We start from the raw sequence: 13,035 nt of genomic DNA, 5'->3' as shown, positions 1-13,035 counted from the left end.
AAGAGACGCCTTCGTTACGGGGATCAGGTCAGTGTACATGCGCCAGCAGCTGCTGGAAAATGCCGATCTTATCTTACGCTCGGCGATCGAGCTGGCCGACACACTGGAGGCTGCTCTGCACAACGCTGACGCTGTCCAGCTGCGCGATCCCCCGCTGGAATTCACCACCGCTGCTGCCAGTCGCGAGTCCACGCAGTGTTACTTGTTACGTACCCCGTAACTGGGTCACTTACCAGCAAAGATAGAGAGGTCCGTTGAAGTCTGATGGTACTATTTTTAACAGTATTTATTGATAAAAATACACAAAATAATATCAATGCAAACATACAGATAATATACGTCGTCAATACTAAATCTAAAAGCACGGGTCTAATAGTAATCAATAAGAAATAGCTCTATCGTTGTCTAGGGGATAACGTATTGTCCAATGGAAATATAAAAGTCACTCAAGTTCATTCAAGCTGCAGCTTTTGGTTGGAGAGAAAGACGGATTAAAACTTGCCCATTCCTTTTATGATGTCAATCCTTCGAGAGTCGTTGGGAGTTGATTTCCCCGTTGTTAGCTAAAAACCGTTCTGCCGTGGTAAAGGCCACCGATTCCGGGGCAAATGGAAACGGATGCACGTGGCCTTCCACTGGTTTTTGCTATTACAGGATTGTTAGCATTTCTTCTGGTGCGTCTGAGGGGCTGTTCCCACAGACCCTCTTTTTATCCTGACTCACAGGGTCTCAGATGTCAATCAGGTTGAGATGATGCAATCCCTCCACCAACCTCCCCCTTGGTTCATTGCCTGGGGCTTCGATGCATCGTACAGGATGCAATACACAAGTCCGTCTCCAAGAGACAATAGCCGGTATCAATGGGTCCGCCTTTCGGAGGCCAGGACACATTCCAACTCTTTGTGGATTCTGCATGTCTTTCTCTCATTTCCTGTGTCCCCTGAACTGACTTAATAGTGATCTTGCGATTCTCACAAAGGAGGGGGCTACCCCGCACCCTTCGGCCCCTCAGAGCTGTGGCACATTCGTAACACCCCCTTTCTTCAAAGCGCTTTCACCAGCGGTGAAAACGAAGTAGTACAGAGTCTTACAGGATTTTAGAATCTAACACCATACAAAAGCTTTTCCTTTTCACTACAGAGTAATACAGTTATACATTCAACTCAGCATCTAGATGGTTACCGATTACAATTGTCACTTCCTTTAATATCTTAACATCTTGTACCCTACTAAAGTCTTGTAGCATCAGACTCCAATTTAGTAACCACCTATTTTTTTCTTCAGCAAACAAAACTAAAGAGTTGTGATCTTAGCTTACAGGTATACTACAACAGTTCACGCAAATACTAATCTTTATGTTGCTTTCAAACTTAACAGGCAGGCTTCCATTGGGGTTGTCTTTTATTATTCACAGGCTTTGTCGAAATCCCTTAAAACTGGTTTCTGCTATTTAAAAATGGCGTCCCCATTAACCCTCGTCTCTTTTCCGGTTAGTTCCCACGTGGGGAGCTTGGGTATCCTGGCGAAATAGGCTTTTGCCCGCTTCTTTCATAGGAGTTATTTTATCAACACTGTGTCCCAAACTTAGACCATCTTCTGAATTTCCACCCAATTCTTTAATTTTACGCAAGTTGCTAGCTTTCTCTTCAGGACCCTTCAGGCTATTAGTTTTCAATTCGAACTCTTTGTTCAAACAGCATTTCAAATTCTGCCTTTTCACACCACACTCTGGAATAACAATAGCCTGGGGGGCCCCGACATCTTCCAACTCAACCTGTAAGTGATCCGCGGGCTTTAAATTTTCTTCATTCGATTTGGGAACTACATATTTCCCGTTTCCTTCAATGATAATATTCATCTCCCCACTTTTGATTTCCGCATTAACTTTTAACACACCTTCGAGCACAAACACCTGGGAACTCTCACTTCCCACTATTACCAAGGTTAACCCTTTCTTCGCTGAACCAAGTCTATCTGACCCACAAGGACTGCCTTCCTTGTCAACCGAATCAAATACCTCAGACTTTTTCTGAGCTTCATTACTAGGTTCAGTACCACATGCATCCACATCTTGGACACACTCCAATGGGACATTTGCCTCTTCCAGGTTTTCAATACCCATACCCGGTCCAAACTCTAAATTCCCCTGATTCTCCCAGCTACTCTCTGGGCAACTCCCTTCCAGAGTAAACTCAACCCCGCGGGCTGAAACAACCTCATCTGCCAACCCAGCAGACTTCTTCAAGGTAAGGGCACCCTTTTCATCTAGGACTGCCCTCATTTCATTATCGGGAACACCTTTAGAATTTTCAACTTCTTCAAACAGTTCTGCCAAACCAGACAGATTATCCATGTCCAACTCTGGACCTTTTAACAGCTCTACCTGTTTCTCATCTTTATCTCCTGCCTCTAGAACTTTTCTTCTCGCTAAGGACAGGTCTACCGCCTCTCCCTTACTCTCTTTCACTTTACTACTCTTCGCTTTACCACCCTCTAAACCCTCGTGGTACAGGGTCGGTAAAAACATCTCGGCCAAATCGACACTGGCCAGATTTAAACTGCTCTCATTCTCAGCTGCCTTTCTCGACAGGCTGTGAGTAACCGCGCATGTGGGATAGATCTTGTACTCTAGGGGCGGGGCTACAACGCTCACCGGCCGGCTCGTCAGCGTCATTGCTGACCAAACCTTACCACCGGCTAAATTGTTACCCAGAAGGACGTCTGCGTCAGTTCTCGGGAATTCTGATCGCACCCCCATTTCAACTGGTCCAGAGACTAGCTCACAATTCACAATGACCCTATGCAAGGGCACCATTTCCGTCCCTTTGCCTACTCCTTTCACAGCTACCATTCTCATCTTGTGACCAAAATCTAGTACCTTACTGCTGATCAATGATAGTTTAGCCCCCGTGTCTCTCCAGATCCATACTGGAACTGGGGTGCCTCCCTCCCTCACAGACACGGTTCCGTTTGACATACAAGTCTCAGACCCTTCTCGTACTCTGTCTACCCGGGGCTCTCTTGTCGATTTACTGATTACCACGGCACATCCGATAGGGACTGCTGCTTTCCCTTTTCCTGTCTCTTTCTTCGGAGCAAAGCACCTAGATGCAATATGCCCTCCCTTTCCACAATTAAAACAGGTCAAGCCCGGAAATCTCTGGCCGTTTTGCCTTTCCCCCTCAATCTTACCACTAGCTCCTGGCAGGACCTCTGCCTCAGCCAGCGGGCTTTCTCTATCGTTCCCATGGTCTCTCTGGGAACTTTTATTCGAGGAAAACTTTGTCTTGTGGGTTAGGGCATATTCATCTGTGAACCTAGCAAATTCTGAGATGGACTTATTCGGCTTCTCATTCAAATACATCCGGATATCCTCCAAAACACAACCTTTAAATTCCTCAATCAGAATTAACTCCCTGAGATGCCAATAATCCTCTTCCACTATCTCTGCTGTGCACCAACGGTCTAAGAGCACACCCTTCTCATAGGCAAACTCGGTATACATCTGATTCCACCCTTTCTTTAGATTTCTGAACTTTTGTCTATACGCTTCAGGTACTAACTCATAACTCCGGAGAATGGCCGCCTTTACTTTGTCATAACTCTCCTCCTCTTCCTCCTCCATGGACAATGCCGCATATGCCCGCTGTGCCTTCCCTTTTAACACACTTTGTAACAACGCCACCCACTGATCTCTGGGCCACTTCTGATTCACTGCCACCTTTTCAAAAAGCAAGAAATAACTATCAGTATCCGTCTCCTCGAATGGAGGTTCTAACCTCAACTCCTGACTAACATTAAACCGCTCCTCTCGGTCTGACCCCTGAACTCGTTGCTCTTGCCTTAACTTCTCCATCTCCAAGTCATGTTTCCTCTGTTTCTCTGCCTCCCTCGCCTTCTCGGCCCTTTCCTTCTCCTTCTCAGCTGCTTCCAGCTGCTTTAACTGAATTTCGTGCTCTCTTTGTTTCTCAGCTCTTTCCTGCTCCCATTTCACCTCTAACTCCTTTAGCTGGAGTGCATGCTCCCTTTCTCTTTCGGCACTTTCCCTCTCTTTCTCTCTCTCTCTCTCTCTCGGCTCTTTCATTCTCCTTCTCAGCTGCTTCCAGCTGCTTTAACTTAATTGCATGTTCCAACCTTAATTTCTCCAACTCTAACTGAGTCGTCCCACTAGCTGGTACCTTTTCAGGGATATTTTCCAATACCTCAGCTGCAAACACATTCTTCCCAATATAATACTGAGTTATTGCCCTTCGCACCTCCCGCTTTTTCATTGACAACCTCACCTCTGCGAGGTTTAACCCCTTCGCCAAATTTATCAGGTCTGATTTGGTGGCCGCCTTTAGCGCCTCCAGAGTCGGGTTTTCTATAAATTCACCCACATCCATCTTTGCTGGTTTCCCGTCTGGCTACCCGCGTAACCAGATCCAAGTTTGGACTTACAAGCCCGATTCACTGGCCTCCCAATTTGGTGTCAAATCCCGGACGAGCCCCCAATTGGTACGTAACCCGTAACTGGGTCACTTACCAACAAAGATAGAGAGGTCCGTTGAAGTCTGATGGTACTATTTTTAACAGTATTTATTGATAAAAATACACAAAATAATATCAAGGCAAACATACAGATAATATACGTCGTCAATACTAAATCTAAAATCGCGGGTCTAATAGTAATCAATAAGAAATAGCTCTATTGTTGTCTAGGGGATAATGTATTGTCTGATGGAAATATAAAAGTCACTCAAGTTCATTCAAGCTGCAGCTTTTGGTTGGAGAGAAAGGCGGGTTAAAACTTGCCCATTCCTTTTATGATGTCAATCCTTCGAGAGTCGTTGGGAGTTGAGTTCCCCGTTGTTAGCTAAAAACCGTTCTTCCGTGGCAAAGGCCACCGATTCCGGGCAAATGGAAACGGATGCACGTGGCCTTCCACTGGTTTTTGCTATTACGGGATCGTTAGCGTTTCTTCTGGTGCATCTGAGGGGCTGTTCCCACAGACCCTCTTTTTATCCTGACTCACAGGGTCTCAGATGTCAATCAGGTTGAGATGATGCAATCCCTCCACCAACCTCCCCCTTGGTTCATTGCCTGGGGCTTCGATGCATCGTACAGGATGCAATACACAAGTCCGTCTCCAAGAGACAATAGCCGGTATCAATGGGTCCGCCTTTCGGAGGCCAGGACACATTCCAACTCTTTGTGGATTCTGCATGTCTTTCTCTCATTTCCTGTGTCCCCTGAACTGACTTAATAGTGATCTTGCGATTCTCACAAAGGAGGGGGCTACCCCGCACCCTTCGGCCCCTCAGAGCTGTGGCACATTCGTAACACCCCCTTTCTTCAAAGCGCTTTCACCAGCGGTGAAAACGAAGTAGTACAGAGTCTTACAGGATTTTAGAATCTAACACCATACAAAAGCTTTTCCTTTTCACTACAGAGTAATACAGTTATACATTCAACTCAGCATCTAGATGGTTACCGATTACAATTGTCACTTCCTTTAATATCTTAACATCTTGTACCCTACTAAAGTCTTGTAGCATCAGACTCCAATTTAGTAACCACCTATTTTTTTCTTCAGCAAACAAAACTAAAGAGTTGTGATCTTAGCTTACAGGTATACTACAACAGTTCACGCAAATACTAATCTTTATGTTGCTTTCAAACTTAACAGGCAGGCTTCCATTGGGGTTGTCTTTTATTATTCACAGGCTTTGTCGAAATCCCTTAAAACCGGTTTCTGCTATTTAAAAATGGCGTCCCCATTAACCCTCGTCTCTTTTCCGGTTAGTTCCCACGTGGGGAGCTTGGGTATCCTGGCGAAATAGGCTTTTGCCCGCTTCTTTCATAGGAGTTATTTTATCAACACTGTGTCCCAAACTTAGACCATCTTCTGAATTTCCACCCAATTCTTTAATTTTACGCAAGTTGCTAGCTTTCTCTTCAGGACCCTTCAGGCTATTAGTTTTCAATTCGAACTCTTTGTTCAAACAGCATTTCAAATTCTGCCTTTTCACACCACACTCTGGAATAACAATAGCCTGGGGGGCCCCGACATCCTTTTCACTACAGAGTAATACAGTTATACATTCAACTCAGCATCTAGATGGTTACCGATTACAATTGTCACTTCCTTTAATATCTTAACATCTTGTACCCTACTAAAGTCTTGTAGCATCAGACTCCAATTTAGTAACCACCTATTTTTTTTCTTCAGCAAACAAAACCCAACTCAAGGGAAGCCAAGGGCATTAGATGGTGTTGAGTGTTCAGGAGTGAGACAGATCTGCTGGTTGAGTGGTGTTGCAACAACAACTTTGCACTCAACGTCAATAAGACCAAAGGAATTGATTATGGACTTCAGGAAGGGAGAATCGAGAGAACGCACACCAGGCCTCATTGAGGGATCAGCAGTGGAAAAAGTGAGCACCCTGGGTCCAATATATTGATGCGATTACAAAGAAAGCACTACAGTGGCTGCATTTCATTAGCAGTTTGAGGAGACATGGCATGACAGCAAAGACTCTCACAAATTTTGACAGATGTACCATGGAGAGTATTCTAATTGGTGGCATCACCATCTGGTATGGAGGGGCCACTGCACAGGATCTGAAAAAGCTGCAGAATTTGCAAACTCAGCCAGCTCTATCATGGACACTAGCCTCCTCAGCATCGAGGAGATCTTCAAAATACAAAGCCTCAAAAATGAGGCATTCATCATTAAGAAGTCCCATCACCTAGTCAATGCCCTCTTCTCATTACTATCATGATGAAGGATATACAGGAGTCTGAAGACACACACACAGGAACGTTGTCTCATTTTTTAACAGCATTGCATTTGTGGTTTCTAAATGACAATAAACTGAATCTGACAACATATGAAAATATGTTGAATGAAAATTGAAGTAGCCAAAGAGGATACCAGAAGTTTTTTTTCCAGATATATAAAGAGTAGATATCAGACCACTGGAAAATGACACTGAAGAGATACTATTGGGGGGGCAAGGAAAAGGCAGACAAAATAAGTAAGTATTTTGCATCAGTCTTTACTGTGAAAGACACCAGCAGTATCCTGGAAGTTTCAGGGTGTCAGGGTACAGAAGTGAGTGCAATTGCTATGCTTAGGGAAAAGGTGCTTGGGAAGCTGAAAGTTCTGAATGTAGATGTCACTTGGACGAAATGGACTACATCCCAGGGTTATGAAAGAGGTAGCTGAAGAGATATGGAGGCATTTGTACTGATCTTTCAAGAATCACTAGATTCTGGCATAGTTCCAGAGGATTGGAAAATTGAAAATGTCACTCTTTTTCAAGAAGGGTGGGAGGCAGAAGGAAAGAAGTTATAGATCAGTTCGCCTGACCTCAGTGGTTGGGAAGATGATGGAATTTATTGTTAAGGATGAAATTTCGGGGTTCTTGGAGGCAGATGGTAAAATAGGCCATAGTCAGCATTGGGTCCAGAAGGGAAGATCTTGCCTGACAAATCTGTTGGAATTATTTGAGGAAATAACAAGCAGGATAGACAAAGGAGAATTGGTGATGTTCAATATTTGGATGTTCAGAAGGCTTTTGACAAGGTGCCACACATGAGGCTGCTTAACAAGTTAAAAGCCCATGGTATTACAGGGAAAATATTAGCACGGATAGGGCATTGGCTGTTTGGCAAAGAGTGGCAATAAAGGGCACCTTTTCTGATTGGCTGCCGGTGACTAATGGTATTCCACGGGGGTCAGTGTTGAGACTGCTTCTTTTTACATTGTATGTCGCACACCAATCCTCAAAGAGGGACCAGATGTGGAGAGAGTGAGCAGTTTCAAGTTCCGGGCTGTCAAGATCTCTGAGGATCTGACCTGGTCCCAACAAATCGATGCAGCTATAAAGAAGGCAGGACAGTGACTATACTTCATTAGGAATTTGAAAATATTTGGTATATCACAAAACCATTCAAAAACTTATATAGATGTACTGTGGAAAGCATTCTGACAGGCTGCATCACTGTCTGGTATTGGGGGTGGGGGAGCTACTGCACAGGACCGAAAAGCTGCAGAAGGTTGTAAATCTAATCAGCTCCATCTTGTGTACTAGCCTACAAAATACCCAGGATATCTTTAAGGAGTGGTGTCTCAGAAAGGCAGCATCCATTATTAAGGACCCCCAGCACCCAGGGCATGCCCTTTTCTCACTGTTACCATCAGGTAGGAGGTACAGAAATCTGAAGGCACACACTCAGCAATTCAGGAACAGCTTCTTCCCCTCTGTCATCAGATTCCTAAATGGACATTGAACCTGTGAACACTGCCTCACTTGTTAAATATATATTATTTCTGTTTTTGCACAATTTTTAATCTATTCAATTTACATACTGTTATTTATTTATTTATTTATTTATTTTTCTTTTATATTATGTATTGCATTGAACTACTGCTGCTAAGTTAACACATTTCACAACACATGCCGGTGATAATAAACCTGATTCTGATGATTTGGTTGACAGAATTGATGGATTTGTGGCCAAGTTAGCATATGATATGAAGATAGGTGATGAGGCAGGTAGTGCTGAGGAAGCTGGGAGGCGGCAGAAGGACTCAGAACGGGCAAAGAGGTGGCAGATGGAATATAGTGTTGGGAAGTGTGTGCTCATGCACTTTGGTGGAAGGAATACGTAGACTATTTTCTAAATGGGGAGAAAATTCAAAAAATCTGAGGTTGCAAATGGACTTGGGAGTCCTCTTACAAGGTTCCCTAAAGGTTAGTAGGGAAACGGATGGTAGTTTGCCTCCCAGGTGCGAGGGTCCGGCATGTTTCTGATCGTGTCCACGATATCCTTAAGTGGGAAGGAGAACAGCCAGAGGTCATGGTACATATTGGTACCAACAACGTAGGTAGGAAAAGGGAGGAGATCCTGAAAACAGACTACAGGGAGTTAGGAAGGATGTTGAGAAGCAGGACCACAAAGGTAGTCATCTCAGGATTACTGCCTGTGCCACGCAACAGTGAGTATAGGAATAGAGTGAGGTGGAAGATAAATGTATGGCTGAGGGATTGGAACAGGGGGCAGGGATTCATATTTCTGGATCATTGGGACCTCTTTTGGAGCAGGCATGACCTGTACAAAAAGGACGGGTTGCACTTGAATCCCAGGGGACCAATATCCTGGCGGGGAGGTTTGCAAAGGCTACTGGGAGGGATGCACTCAGACCAATGGTTTGAGATGTGTCTATTTTAATGCAAGGAGTATCATGAATAAAGCGGATGAGCTTAGAGCGTGGATCAGTACTTGGAACTATGATATCGTGGCCATTACAGAGACTTGGATGGCTCAGGGGCAAGAATGGTTACTTGGAGTGCCAGGCTTTAGATGTTTCAGAAAGGACAGGGAAGGAGGCAAAATAGGTGGGGGCATAGCACTGCTGATCATGGCTGCAGAAAAGGAGGAAGGCACGGAGGGATTGTCTGTAGAGTCTTGTGGGTGAAAGTTAGGAACTGAAAGGGGTCAATAACTCTACTGGGTGTTTTTTTATAGACCACCCAATAGTAACAGGGACATCAAGGAGCAGATAGGGAGACAGATTCTGGAAAGGTGTAATAATAACAGGGTTGTTGTGGTGGGAGATTTTAATTGATTGGCATCTCTCAAGAGTGAGGGGTTTAGATGGGGTGGAGTTTGTTAGGTGGGTTCAGGAAGGTTTCTTGACACAATATGTAGATAAGCCTACAAGAGGAGAGGCTGTGCTTAATCTGGTATTGGGAAATGAACCTGGCCAGGTGTCAGATCTCTCAGTGGGAGAGCATTATGGAGATAGTGATGACAATTCTATCTCCTTTACCACAGCATTGGAGAGGGATAGGAACAGACAAGATAGGAAAGTGTCTAATTGGACTAAGGGGAAATATGAGGCTATTAGGCAGAAACTTGGAAGCATAAATTAGAAACATACGGAAGAAATGTGGCAAATGTTCAGGGGATATTTGCATGGAGTTCTGCATAGGTACATTCCAATGAGACAGGGAGAGGATGGAAAGGTATAGGAACCATGGTGTACAAAGGCTGTTGTAAATCTAGTCGAAAAGAAGAGCTTTACAAAAGGTTCAAAAAACTAGGTAATGACAGAGATCTAGAAGATTATAAGGCTAGCAGGAAGGAGCTTAAGAAATGAAATTAGGAGAGCCAGAGGGGCCATGAGAAGGCCTTGGTGGACAGGATTAAGGAAAACCCCAAGGCGTTCTACAAGTGTGTAAAGAGCAAGAGGATAAGATGTGAGAGAATAGCACCAATCAATTGTGACAGTGGGAAAGTATGTGTGGAACCGGAGGAAATAGCAGAGGTACTTAATGAATACTTTGTTTCAGTATTTACTATGGAAAAGGATCTTGGTGATTGTAGGGTTGACTTACAGAGGACTGAAAAGCTTGAGCATGTAGATATTAAGGAAGAGGATGTGCTGGAGCTTTTGGAAAGCATCAAGTTGCATAAGTCCCGGGACCAGACAAAATGTACCCCAGGCTACTGTGGGAGGCAAGGGAGGAAATTGCTGAGCCTCTGGCAATGATCTTTTCATCACCAATGGGGAGGAGAGAGGTTCCGGAGGATTGGAGGGTTGAAGATGTTGTTCCCTTATTCAAGAAAGGGAGTAGAGATAGCCCAGTAAATTATAGAACAGTGAGTCTTACTTCAGTGGTTGGTAAGTTGATGCAGAAGATCCTGAGAGGCAGGATTTATGAATATCTGGAGAGGCATAATATGATTAGGAATAGTCAGCATGGCTTTGTCAAAGGCAGGTTGTGCCTTACGGGCTTGATTGAATATTTGCAATGTTAGCATTCATTTCACGAGAACTGGAATACAAGATCAAGATTATAATGCTGAGGGTTTAAAAGGCATCATTGTGAGTGTTTGGGTCCCTTATCTAAAAGATGTGCTGTCATTGGAGAAGGTCTAGAGGAGGTTCACGTGCATGACTGTGGGAATGAAAGGGTTAGCATATGAGAATTTAATGGTTCTGGGCCTGTATTCACTGGAGTTTAGAAGAATGAGGGGAAATCTCATTGAAACCTATCAAATATTGGAAGATCTGGACAGAGTGGATGTAGAGAAGATGTTTCCTTTTGTGGGTGAGTTTAGGACCAGACGCCACAATCTTAAACTGGAGGGACATCCATTCAGAATGGAGATGAGGAGGAATTTTTTTGCCAAAGGTTGATAAATCTGTGGAATTCATTGCAACAGCCTGCTGTGGAGGCCAAGTCATTCAGTGTATTTAAAGCAGTAATTTATGGGTCCTTGGTTAGTCAAGGTGAAATAAGGTTATGGGGAGAATGGTGTTGAGGATAACAAATCAGCTTTGATGGACTGGCAAAACAGACTCAAGAGGCTGAGTGGCCTAATTCTGCTCCTAAGTATTATGGTCTAAAACAGGGGTTCCCAATCTGGGCCCCTGGCTTAAAAGGTATTGGTCTATGACATAAAAATGGTTGGGTACCTCTGGTTTAAAACAATTCATGTTTATGTGGTTACTTTATCTTACTACATCTAAGGGATGGGTCACACAGAACCAATCACAGCCAGACTCATCAACTGTGTCTTCCCTTCCACAGAGGCTGTCTAACCTGCTGAGTTCCTCCAGCATTTTGTGTGTTGCTGAAGATTTCCAACATCTGCAGAATCTGGAGTGTCCAGACTATATGAGGAGTATTTGAAGTCTCTGGGCCCGTAATTGATGGAGTTCAGAAGGATAAGTGGTAGATCTCATTAAAACTTATTAGATACTGAGAAGTGTAGATACAGTGAATGTACAAAGGATGTGTCCATTAGTAGTAGAGTTTAGGATCCAAACTCCGATGAGGAGAAATTACTTCACTCAGAGAATGGCAAATCAGTGGTGAATATGATGTTCTCTAATGCCTTCTACGCTACATTGACTACTGTATTAGTGCTGCTTCCTGCACCCATGCTGAGCTTGTCAATTTCTTCAACTTTGCCTCCAACTTCCACACTGTCCTTAAATTTACTTGGTCCATTTCTGACACCTCTCTTCCTTTTCTGAATCTATTTCCATCTCAGTAGACAGACTAACTGCTGATACCTTTTAACAAACCTACTGAGTCTCAGTTACCTTGACTATACCTCTTCCTAACCTGTCACTTGTAAAAAATGCTATTCCCTTCTGACAGTTCCTCCAACTCTACCATATTTGTTCTCAGGAGAGTGTTTCCATTCTAGAACATCTGAAATATCCTCCTTTTCCAAAGAACAGGGTTTCCCTTCCACCACCAATGGTGCTGCCTTCACCTTCTTCTCTTCCATTTCCTTCATCCATTCCCATCCCATCCTCCCACTGCCTCAACAGGGATAGGGTTCCTTTTGTCCTTCCTTACCACCCCAAGAACCTCCATATCCAGCACATCATTCTCTGTAACTTCCACCATCTCCAGAGAGATCCTACAACAAAGTGTACCTTCCCCCCACCCTACTCTCTGCTTTCCATTGAGATTATGCAAACCCTTGGCCACTTGTCCCTCCCCACTGATCTCACCCCTGGTACTTATCTCTACAAATGGAACACCTGCCACTGAACCTCCTTCCTCACCACCAGAACCCCAGTCTTTTCAGGTGAGGCAGTCCTTCACCTGTGAGTCTGTCAGGGTCATCTACTGTATCTGAGGCTCCTGGTGCAGCTTCCTCTGCATCAGTGAGACCCAACATAGATTGGGTGATCTTTTCATTGTGTACGTTCACAGCAATGGGCAGGATTTCCTGATGGTCACCCATTTCAATTCAACTTCCTGTTTCCTTTCCGACACATCTGGTCATGGCTCTCTACTGCCACAACGAGACCATACTCAGGATGGAGAAGTAACACCTTATATTCTTGTCTGGGTAGCCTTCAATCTGACAGCATGAACATCAATTTCTGTAACTTCCAGTAACTTCTCCTCCTCTTTTTCCATTCCTCATTTAGGTTCCCCTCTCACCCATTCTCTTCTACTTGCCTGCCGATCTCCTCTTTCTGGTGCCTCTCTTCATTCCAAGGTCTTCTGTCCT

This window comes from Hemitrygon akajei, chromosome 30 (genome assembly GCF_048418815.1).
Source record: "Hemitrygon akajei chromosome 30, sHemAka1.3, whole genome shotgun sequence".
Classification (NCBI taxonomy): Eukaryota; Metazoa; Chordata; class Chondrichthyes; order Myliobatiformes; family Dasyatidae; genus Hemitrygon; species Hemitrygon akajei.
Note: the sequence above shows the minus strand (reverse complement) of the source record.